We start from the raw sequence: 12,022 nt of genomic DNA, 5'->3' as shown, positions 1-12,022 counted from the left end.
CTGTGTGTTTTCTTTTTTTAAAGTACATTTATTACACACACACACACACTACTAAATACTAAGCAGCAATTTACAAATTTACATAAGTGGATTGAAATACTTTTTGATGGCATTGCGTAATCACTCCTACACCTCCCAAAGGGAGATCTAGATCAACAAATCACATGTCAAAAACATTCACCTGTATCCAAATGCAATAACTGAGCATTGCTTAGGGTGAGAGCACTTAATACTGGCAATAAAGTATGCAAACTTTGATCACAAGTGTCTGTCAATCTCATTATTTCAACCAAGCATTTCACTATAGGAATAATGGTATTAATTAAACATAACTATGACTGATATCACTTACCACTGGCAATTTAACATGCAAACTTTGATCACGAGTGGCTATCAGCATCATTAGTTAACTAAAACAGTTACAAGAAACATGTCTAGGTATGTCTGAATGATTTGTGCAATCATAATTACTCCTAGCATGAAATATGCAATTAAAACACCCCTTAAATGTCATAACATTTACATTCACAACCTGTTTAATTACAACCTTTCACCCCTAGAGGGTGTTCATGCAAAATGAAAATCGCTGCTGTCCACCTTCAGGCCATGGAGACGGCAGCCATAGACCTTGCCCCTAGTGGACACAACACTCCTAGTTGTAGAGCTCAAGCTCCAGCCTGGGGAGTGCTTAAATCTCCTTTGAAACCTTTGAGGGGTTATCTATTCAGAGTTGCACCCAACTTAGGGTGGGGACCCTAGTAATTCTTTTGGTGGAGGCTACGCTGCTCATGCAGGTTCCCCTGCACTTTAGAAGTTGGTTGGTGTTGACCCTGTCCTCTTGGGGCTACCAAAAGCAAAGAAACGAGCAGTGTTTCCTATAAACCCTTTTGAGCCCCACAAAGCATTTTAGGACATTCTTCTGTGAGGGCCGTGATTACTGGATAACTGGATAACTGGATAACTGGCTCAATGGTTAGAGCGACGACTTGTTTGATCCCTTGTTCCGTCACTGTTACCGTCGTTGACAAGTTCCTGTCTATTGCTCTAATAAGTCTGCAGCATTCATCAGGACGAAATACGGGCTCCTGATGGGATAATAGCTCCACTAATCCCCACATCCCTGAATTTTAATAGCAAGTATTATACCCTACGATTAAATTCAATTTGGGGTACTACATTGGTTTTTAACTTAATTTTCATTGATCCACACTTAATGATTAGAAGTGTCTCCCTGTCATCAGGTGTAGGCCCGCTCTCTATCAAACCAGGTTTTTTAGAGAGCAAGGGCTGCTTATGATGAAGCATGGCACCTGGTGGTGTGTGAGGACAGCCCTTCACAATTTTTGACATGGCCAGCACTCCTATTAAGTAGTGCTTTTAGGGACTCAGTAACGTAATGTAAGCAACTACAACGTCGGGGTAGCTATAACTGTGTTTATATAGTAGATTTGGAGGCCAGCTCACCCTAGAGACCCTCTAGTTCCCTCCCCTGGATATCACTGGGGGTTTTGTGTTGATGTATGGACACTAGAGGTAAACATGCACAGTCCACTTTACCATTTAGTGTGGGTTAGTCACAAGTCATGAGGCACCCCTATAGTAAATGGCCAAACACCAGGTGATCAAAAAGCGAAACCTCCAAGTGGATTGGATGGGCAGAACCACCTTCTCATAGCATTTGTAGGAAAATGGCTATTTTTTCATGATCACTACAATTTTGTTGGAGTGATGCTGCTGGGTTTTGGACTCTGTACTCTGAACTGGTTGAAAACACTGACTCGAACACGCCAATAAGTTCCTTATAATGGTACCCAGTATACCTAGGTCTTGCAATTTAAATGTCACTAACAGACTGCAGCACCTATTGTTCCACACAAAAGTGACAATACAAAGCATATCTTCAGACCTGCCACTGACATCTGAGTGTGTGAGAATAAACCTTTTGCTAGGCCTAAACCTTAATTTTCTTTGCCTGTAAGCCACCCCTAATGTAGGCCCTAAATTCCCATGGGGCAGAGTGCATGGTATTTAGAATGTAGTACATGTTTACTTACGTTTTACATATACTGGCAGTGAAAAATATCCAACGTTTTTTTTTTCACTGGGGCAAGGCTGATCTCCTGGAGAAAAGCAGTTAGAATATAACACCCAATAATGAATAACTTCGACATGGGCATAGCTAGAACAATGATTCAATGACTCAAATTTATAATAATTTAAAATACAATCTACTAGTCAAGTCAAATTTAAATTAATATTTCGAAAATGGCACTTTCAGAAAGTTAGGATTTGCTGTTTAAGCAAAATGTGTCTTTCTGTCAATGTTCCGTGTCCCCTGTTAACCCCTTCTGTGCCACGCTCTTTCCCCCTCCTGTGCCGGGCGTTACATTAGTGGGTGGGGTTCATGACGAGATAGTCTCGTCATGGGCACAGCGCGACCGTGCTCCATGACGAGACTATCTCGTCATGGGCACAGAAGAGGTTAATAGCTCTCCTGTGGTGACAGATATAGTGCTCCCAGTAGTGGGCAAAGGGCTTGGGTGTATTGAGATGCTTTTCCCCCCATACCATATAGCCATTTCTCCGAGCCCAGGAACCTAATTAGATTTCCAAGGTTGCCTAATCTTTCACAAGGATATGTGACTCTCCTCTAGGCCTGCGCTCTTCATTGTCCTGCTAGCCTGTCAGGCCCCTATCCCAGTGAGAGAAGGCTGCCTCCAGAACCGGTTTTGAGTGTCCACAAGGGAGGGTATACCCATTATCATAATGGGCACAGGGAGGTCTGTACAAGGGAAGATAGGCTCTGCCATGTTGGGTTTCAGATAAGAGGGGCACTGTGGGATTGTTTACAGTAAAACACACAGGGAGTGCTACAAAAGTGGGCAGAAGCACCTCTGGAAATGTTTACCCCATTGTTTAGGGCGTGGTCAGAAGTTTCATCACCCACAGGATGACACTGGGCGTACATGTGGCATCCTCAGGTCCCCATCAGAACATATTTGGACCTTTGGAAGACACAAGAAGGACAGCACCAGCTGTTGAACCTGTGCACTACCATGTATAGCTTCTTTGTCCTGATCACTGTTCATTTTAGAGGAATAAAAAGCTGGTTCTCATGTTCATTGTTTAAAGTACAACTGTAATTATGCTGTTTGACTAATTATATTTGAGCAGCTATGTTGTTTCCTAATAAAGGTGACTATAGACATCAGGACTTGACTGTCATACAAAATGAGCAATGGGCTTCAGCACAGCAATTGCAGGCTTGCAAATATTTGCATTTTCTGGTACAGAAGACCAAGAAAGTGACTGAACAGTAGGTTTACTCAAACCCTGCATCTTATATGACACAGATTTTGATTGTCTGTATTGTGTTCCCAGCTGAGACGCTACCCATGCTCATGTTCGCCCTCATTCTAAATAGAGAGTGAAAAATGTGAATGTAGCTGGGCAGGATAGCTGCAAATTTACAACGCAAATTTACTGTGGTAAACCTGCTCCTCTAAACTCTTAATGACTCCAAGAATAGTTTTTTAGAAACAGAGACTTGAGCAACTTATTTAAAAGTTAGAGTCTCCCATGTAATTTATACCGTTAAATGCCATAGATTAAAATGGATTTCATATCAATAAATATTTTTCTGAACACAGAATTTAGTGAAGGAGGACAATTATTATTATAACCATCTGAAGTGGTTATCATACCAGGTTTGAAAGGCCCACAGCAGGTCCTTAAGCCTGATCCCAAGGTGAGGGCTCATAAAAAGAGTGTGGGCCCTAATGGACAGCATAGCACCCTACTTCGAGATATAGGACTATTATAACATGAAGCCCAATGAGGGCAAAATGTCAAAATAACAAAACAGTTCATCCTTGGAAACACTAGGGATTTATACATCTATTGCTCCATTTGCCGGACAGTAGCTGCCCCATGTGCAGGTTCATGGCAGTAGCTACAAACATAAACAGTTTTGCTTTATTTAGCAGGACCGAGAGCGACAAAGGGGTTTGAGAGAATCCATCCCCTTTTGAGGAGCCAGTGATATTGTTGACTAGTGGTGGTTGGAGGGGAGGCTTGCTGTGTGCCTTCAATCACAGCCTCTGTCTGTCTCATTATTCTGCACAAACCACAAATCCTGGAGAGGGAGGAGAGCAGAAGCACCAGACACTGAAGATTAGGACATTGGAAAGTTGACAGGAGTGAGTCTTTACTATAGCTTTTTAGCTCACTGCTGAGGCCTTTACAGGTTGGTAAAGGCCCTGTACGCAAGGCGTAGCCCAGGTTATAACGAGGGAGAGGGCCTTTAACAACTGGTATATTCAGAGACAGAAGGGCTATAAGCTATTAGAACATTTCACACATAGAGAGTAGAATGTTCTAAAAAAAGATTGTATTCAGTATAGTTGGGGCAAATTATACATGGAATGAGAATGGTTTCTATGTGCTTTAAAGCACACTCAAAGCAGCCCAATTATTGTTACGTAACGTGAAATAACATAACATAACAGGTATTTCTGAACAAAAAGAGGGTTGGTGCAGAAAATCACAAGTGTGTGGTAGATAATATGTGAACATTATGAGGCATACTGGCTGTACCATTATATTCCTTTTGCTTATTTAATGGTTGTAAATGTTTATGATCTCTGTAAATCATTACTAATATTTTTTCAGTATTTGTAAATGCAAATATTTCATTGCAGTAGGAAAAATCGAGCTTATGGCACACCCATATATTAAGTCATCTATTGATAATTATCAGCTCTGTACCAGGCAGTTTCTGTATTCTAACTAAAAACCTGCTCATTTCTTACAAATGAAAATCTGGTATCTGTGAAAAAAAGCAGTATCCTTGCAGAAAATGGAAATTGGTGGTTGTTGACGCTGACATTTGAGCGATGATTTATTTTGCGTGAAAAATCCATTATACTGATGCCATGGCATAGTTTGGTTACAAAGAACATTTCTTTACTTCATTATTGGTCCTTCCATGATATTAACGAAAGCCATGGGCATCATTTAGGGGTCACCAGGGGTTGCAGATGCAACCTCTTGCTTGCCCCTTGCTACCCCTGGCACTACATTTGTGACCCCTGGCCTCAGAGGTAGAAAAATCAGTGCCAAGAACACAGGACTGTCCTGTGTTATCAGAGTTAGGCTCTAGCCTCTTTTTATGCTAATTTTTATTACATCAATAGGGAGTAATAGTCTACTATTCACTATTAGTGTAAGAATAAGTGGAGCAGCAAGACATATGCTCCTCCACCGGCGTCTTAAATAAGAAAAATAAAATGGTTTGAATGTATTTTTTGTGTGTGCATTGGGGAGAGAGTGAGTTTGTGTGAGAGAGTGTGTGTATGTGTGAGCATGCATGTTTGTATATGGGATCATGGGTGTGTGTGAGTGTGGCAAGATGAGTCAGTAAGTATAAGTGATTCAGAGTAAGAGTGAGGGAGTGCGAATGAGTGATTCAGGGAAAGAGTGAGTGCACAAGAGCCGACTAAAATGAATGAGTGCAAGTGAGTGCTAATGATATGAGGAGTGTGAGTAAGTGAATGGAAGTAAGTATGTCTTGTTATGCTTCCAGATCTGCTGTTGGCCCTGGCATGCTTCTTGGCTTATAGAAGCCCCCTTGACAAAACGTTGGCACTGGAATACTGGAGGCAATACTTGCATATGGGATACCCTTGGTAAAGCTAGCACAGTGTAAGTAAATTTTGAAATGGAACATCAATTACAAAATATGAGTGCTGGCCTCCTGGAGTAAATTCTTGGCATAGGTGGCACCTGGGGCAAAGTCCTCGTGATTGCACATTGGAGAATATTCTTGACATCACATATGGCAAGATAACTTTGGTAATGTCATGGGGCCATCCATAACAAAATGTGGTCCTTGACACATTAGACATAACCTTTGGCATAAGGGACCTTCATAATGCAAGAAAAGCAGTATTAGGAAAATTCTGGAACTGGCATATTGTATGTAATGTTTGGCAAAAGGGGCCACCATGGCAGTATGCTGGTCCCAGCAGTAGGAGTAACTATTTACATAAAGCAATACCCATAAGACATTTTTCAAACGTAACTCGGTTAATTAATGGGGACTGTCAGGTTTCATTACCTTGGCACACCATTAAAGGATTTGAATATATAGTGAGTGTCTTTTTAGAGCCTATGACTTTTTAGCAAATTTATATGAAAATTGTGCGTTTAAAATGCAGTAGTAAAGCCCCTTTTTTTCAACATGTTCTCAAGGGAGAGAAACCCCCAACCTCTGTTCTACCCTAGAAGAATATATAATGTTAATTATGCAATAATTTAACTTCAACAACGTTAATTATTGTGAGGTCATCAGGAATAAGTTTATGTGACATATATTCTTGGGACGATGTGATGGAGCAGGGTTTTTACTTTAAAACCAAATACCTGTTTCATCTTCGCATGTTATAACTAAAAGTACTACTGACTAATTATTAAGTATTAAAAGTTTGTTGAATGTTGTCTAATCAACCTTATTAACAAGAGAATTACATGTGGGAAAGCTATTGCATGGCTACAATAATAAGTGAACTAAGTTGGTGAGCAAACTGAAAGAAATCGATGTTGCTTATGTGATGTTATTGTGTTTGCGCTTATAATTAATATGCATTAATGGCTTTTGATGTCGCAAATGGCTAGATAAATACACACACATAAGGGTATTAGCAGGGGAATAACACTGTATAATCATTTCCGTGCAGTAATTCTGTTTTATGTTTATTTTTGCTTAAGTTATCCAATGTGGCCTACCCGAAAATGGCTGCCATCTACAGCCTGCACTCGAGTAGATGGAAATTTACAAAAAGGCTTCGATCTGCCTGTGACCTTGCACCTCCGATGAACTGAAAAGCCATAAGCATGATGACAAGTCCGGGACATCTGCCAAGAGCCCCTGGAAGATGGAAAAGTTGATACGAACTTGATGTGAACCCACTATTGAAACAAATTCACCTAGTAGAGACATCCGTAAAAGTAACGAATTAGTCATGGACGTTCAATTCTGCTATTCATTATTTGGGACAATCTATACATGAGAAAATCTCGCAGAATATCGAAAAAGTACCAAGATGACATTATTTCCGCCATTCATCCGTTCTGAATAAAGAAATGTAACTTTGTAGAATGTAAATTTTAGTATAAATAATAGTAGACTAGAGAGGTCTAGCGCCACTTCTTCCCGAGCTGATGATGCGAGGTCCCTATGCTGACGGAGAGGACGATGACTCTACATGATGGCAGAAAACTATAATTCTTCTACAGAGGACCGGTTCTGACTCAGGATCTGACATTTAGACAGAATAGGTAAATATGAGAGAAATGAATTTTGCATTTAATTGGCTTTTCTTGAAATTTTAGATAAATGAATAATCTGTTTGAATTTCTGTCTCGGGTGATTATTTCTGGTCATGTTTATTGATTTTATTGTGTATTCTTTGAAATGTATTTTGTTAGATCTATAGCAACTAGCTTATCGCATTGACCTCAAAGTACAGGCAGATTAGATAAAGAGTTCATGATAGGTGTTTCTCCTTTACAGGGCACGGATAGAGTGATTTAGGGTGAATGTTGGTGTAATGGGCTTGTGATGTGTGTATGCGTGTGTGACTGTGAAATCATTCCGTCCGTGGAAGTAGAGGGGATTCGGAAGCTCTGCTCTGCACCAGACGATGCAGTGTGAAAAGTTAGATGATGTCACTTCATTTTGACATCATTAAGTCAAAAAGGTGTATGAAGTCATTTCTGCTACTCCTGGCATTTTGTTTATTCGATGTCCATGTTGAAAGCCTCCGCAGAACTGCTTGTAAGAACTAAAGGTCTGACCCTCAAACTTCAGTTCCGGATATGCTTTCACTGGATTACACCCTAGTTCCGTGACATTGCGGAATGCCTAATGCTTTCCAGAAATACACTGTGAAATATGGAGCAGTTGCAGGTTTCAAAGAGTACCCCAGAAAACATTTGTGAAATACATTTTGTATGCCAAAATATAGGGGTGTACATTTTCTAACGTGAAAACCTACAGTACAGAAGCTAATATTCTATTTTGTTTCCCACTTTGAAAAATACCTTTTTAGATACTGAAATAACTCCAAGTACACGCTGGATACGATGAGTAACTTTATTAGCATGGGTGATGCAACCGACATCCATAACCCACTGTGGGAATGACAGTTGGCGCAGGGAGTGCAGCTTAGAACTCTCATAACGTTCTAGGAACGTTCTACACAGAAAGGGATGAAGGAAGATACCAAGGTAAGAGAAAGGAAAGGAATAGGATACAACACATATCCTTCCCTAGGGGACAGAAGAAAAAAGGAAACAGGAAAAGATGTGCAGGAGAGAACAATTAGTACATATCATAGTCTCTATGCAAAGAAGGTTTGTGATGTACATTTCTCAAAGAGCCCTTTACATTAAGAGCATCATTACTGATATTTACATTAGCTCTTTGCATACACATAGAATCACTATTCAGTGCTTCATATAGAAGTCTGTCAGTGCTTCAAGATTGCCCATCATTAAGTAATAATACATTTTTGAACACCTTGCATATCACTTTTCTGTCTAAAAACGTTGAACAACCTGAAATTACACACCTAGGTAATTTTACCCTTACCACATCTCCTTCCTCCCAGACTTTAACTTTGAATTTTACTATTGTATCTGTCCACATATTTCCTTTGGTGTTCATGTACACTTTCCATAATTTACCTTCTATCTACCTCCTCTGTTTTGTTCCCAACCAACCACATTGGACTTAGTTTAGTGCCTGGTTCTCTACCTTTAAGGGACTTGAATGGTGATACTCCTGTGACAGAGTGAGGAGTGACAAGGTAAGACCACATAATTTCATCTAGTGCTTCCTTCACATTGGTTCCATTGTTTACATTGAGTTGACCCCAATCTTTGATCATGCGGTTGACGTGTTCAACAAGTCCATTTGCCCTTGGACAATACAATGCTGTAAATGGATGACTGAACATTTTTGCCAGAAATCTTTCATGAGTGATGATATGAATTGAACGCCATTTTCCGTGACTATGGTCTGAGGTACCCCTTCAATGTGGAATATTTCTTGTAAAAATGAAATGACTGTGCAAGTTATGACATTTTCCACTATCTTAATAACAATCCATTTAGAGTGATAGTCCACTAGGGTAAGTATGAAGCTTCCTCCTAACCCCTTCATATTTCGAGGACCAATAATACCCATAGCTAATTTGTTCCACGGACCAGATGGGACCTCAGCTGTGGAAAGTTGGCCCTTACTAACCTGTTTACTCTTGTCACTCACAGCACATGGTAAACACTGTCTTATACTTCTCTCAGCCATGGTGTCCCTGCTTGGCCACCAGTAGTGGAGACAGATTTTGTTCTTCGTAATACTACAACCTAAATGGCCCACATATGCCAAACTTACAATCGTCTCTCTCAGACTCTCTGGAGGTACAAGTTTGCCACCTCTGTAAAGATTATTCTCATGGAAGTATAATTCATTCCGTACTTCCCAAAATCCCTCCTCACCATTCTTGAGATCAGAACTCTTACTTGGCCAGCCATTCGATATCAATTGTTTAAGACATGAGAATACTTGATCATTTTGCATACTCTCTTCCCAGTCCTGTTTGCCTATTCCTTCAGTTACGCTCGCCACAACAAACTCATCAGATACATTACTCTCTGGTTCCTTGTTCTCCAAAGGAAGTCTGGACAAGCAATCGGCTGCCTAATTGAATTGTTCAGGTATGTATGTGATCCTAAAATTATACCCTTCAAGACCAAGGAACCATCTTGAGATCCTTTCTATGTTTTTCACAGAGAACGCACTTACTAAGAGATTGTGATCCATCCTTACAGTGAAAGGTATACCCCAGACAAACACATGGAAATGTTTCACTGCCCAGTAGCATGCAAGTGCTTCTCTTTCGACAACTGAATAACGAGACACAGCTTCCGTCCGAGCTCTAGACGCGAAAGCTACAACTCTTTCTTCCCATCTGACACATGGCTGAGATTGGCCCCAAAACCTTTTATACTTGCGTCAGTAGTTATTATAGTATGTTTACTTGTGTCAAAATGTCCTAAATATGGAGCATTGGCAATATGATGCTTTAACTTGTCAAACGCCTCATTACATCCCTTGTTCCAAAATTCCGCAACATTCTTAATACATTTTGAAAAATATTCCGACAACCCAAGGAACAACTTAACTTCCTCCTTGGTGTTGGGCTTGGGTGCAAACTTAATAGCATCACCAAGATCTACTTTAGGCTTGATGCCTTCTTTAGAAATGACACGCCCTAAATAAGTGACTGAACGAACACCTACTTGGCATTTTTCTTTTTTCAATGTGAGTCCAACATCACTTAATCTTCCCAAAACTCTACGAAAGGTTTCATTGTGCTCCTCCTCATCTTTTCCACAGACTAGCAAATCGTCCTGGAAGCAAAATACGTGATCTATCCCTTCCAAGATATTGTGCATGGCTCTCTGGAAAACCGCCGCAGTGGAGGCTAAGCCAAAAGGCATCCTGCGAAACCCGAAAGCACCAAATGGTGTGATAAATGTAGTGAGTGCTTTGCTTGAGGGATGGAGTTTCACCTGGTGGTAAGCAGATGATAAGTCAATCACAATAAAGAACTCTGCCATGCCAACTTGATTCAGTTATGTTCGGCAGTGGATGCCTGTCGATCCATATATTACTGTTTAACTCTCTTAAATCAATGCATAGTCTAATGTTTTTTGTATTAGCCTTAGAAATGATAACAATGGGGGCAACCCATTCGGCACATTCAACAGGCTCAATAACTTCTTGGTTTAATAGTTTGTCCAACTCTTGTCTCAGGGGTTCCTTCATCATAAGAGGAATGTTCCTGCGCATGTGTGCCACTGGTTTATCACCTTTCTTTAATCAAATTGTGTGCTGGTACTCTCTCAAAGATCCGAGTTTGTCTGTAAAAATTTCGGGGAACTCGTCGATAAGTTCCAACCCACAAGCAGTTCTTTCTACAAGCATGACAGGAATTTCAGCTAAAGGGTCAAGTTTTATGCCTAGATCTTTTTGATGAGCCCATCCCAAAAGATTAGATCCATTCCTTGCTATATACACTTTGCTCACAGTACTTCTATCTTTAAATGTGATCCTCATGATGCCCACTCCTCCTAATGGAATAGGATCTTTGTTATATCCCACAGGGATCACATCAAGGTTTTCTAAGGATAACTCCCCTTCCATAAAGTTTTATGAAAGGTTTCACTATTGATAAATGTAAATGGTGAGCATGAGTCAGCAAATACTTCGAGTTTGTGCCCCTCCAGCCCAATCTCACACTTAGGAAGATCAATCTTGTTCACCTTACAATTTTCATCCATATCTGCTTGCAAAACATATTTGTTTTGAAGTCATCGTTAGTCTCAATGGTATTTATATTCCAAGTGGACATATCCTTGTAAGCACGTTCAAAATGACCGATACGATTACATTTCCGGCACGTGGCTGTTCTTGCAAGGCAATTTACACTGTTAGCTAAATGCCCCGTACTACCACAACAGACACATTTAAGTCTGTTCTCTGAAAATAATTTTTCATTTTTGAATTCTCTAACCAATAAATATTTCCTACCACTCTTAATTGTGCAAACATTTTTGAATTCCTCACAGACTTCACTGACACTGCTTTCAACAGGTACATTCGTTTCCTTTATACATTCTGCAGTGTGTTTAACACTTTTTGCAATCTCAATGGCATTTTTTAAATCCGGATTTCCTACAATTAATTTCTCCTGTATCTTATTATTTGAGCAGCACACTAACTGGTCGCGAATCAAGGAGTCAGTTAATTCAATAAATTCACAGGTATTCGCTAGTCTTCTTAAGCTTCCGATGTAATTTCCTACCTTCTCATTTTTGCCTTCGACTCTACTAAAAAAATGATGTCTCTCTCATACTACATTTATCTTATCAGCAAATTGAATTTCTAACTTTT

The sequence above is a fragment of the Triturus cristatus genome, chromosome 11 (assembly GCF_964204655.1).
Source record: "Triturus cristatus chromosome 11, aTriCri1.1, whole genome shotgun sequence".
In the NCBI taxonomy this organism is placed as follows: Eukaryota; Metazoa; Chordata; class Amphibia; order Caudata; family Salamandridae; genus Triturus; species Triturus cristatus.
The sequence above is the reverse complement of the archived record's forward strand: the minus strand, read 5'-3'. Positions refer to the sequence as shown.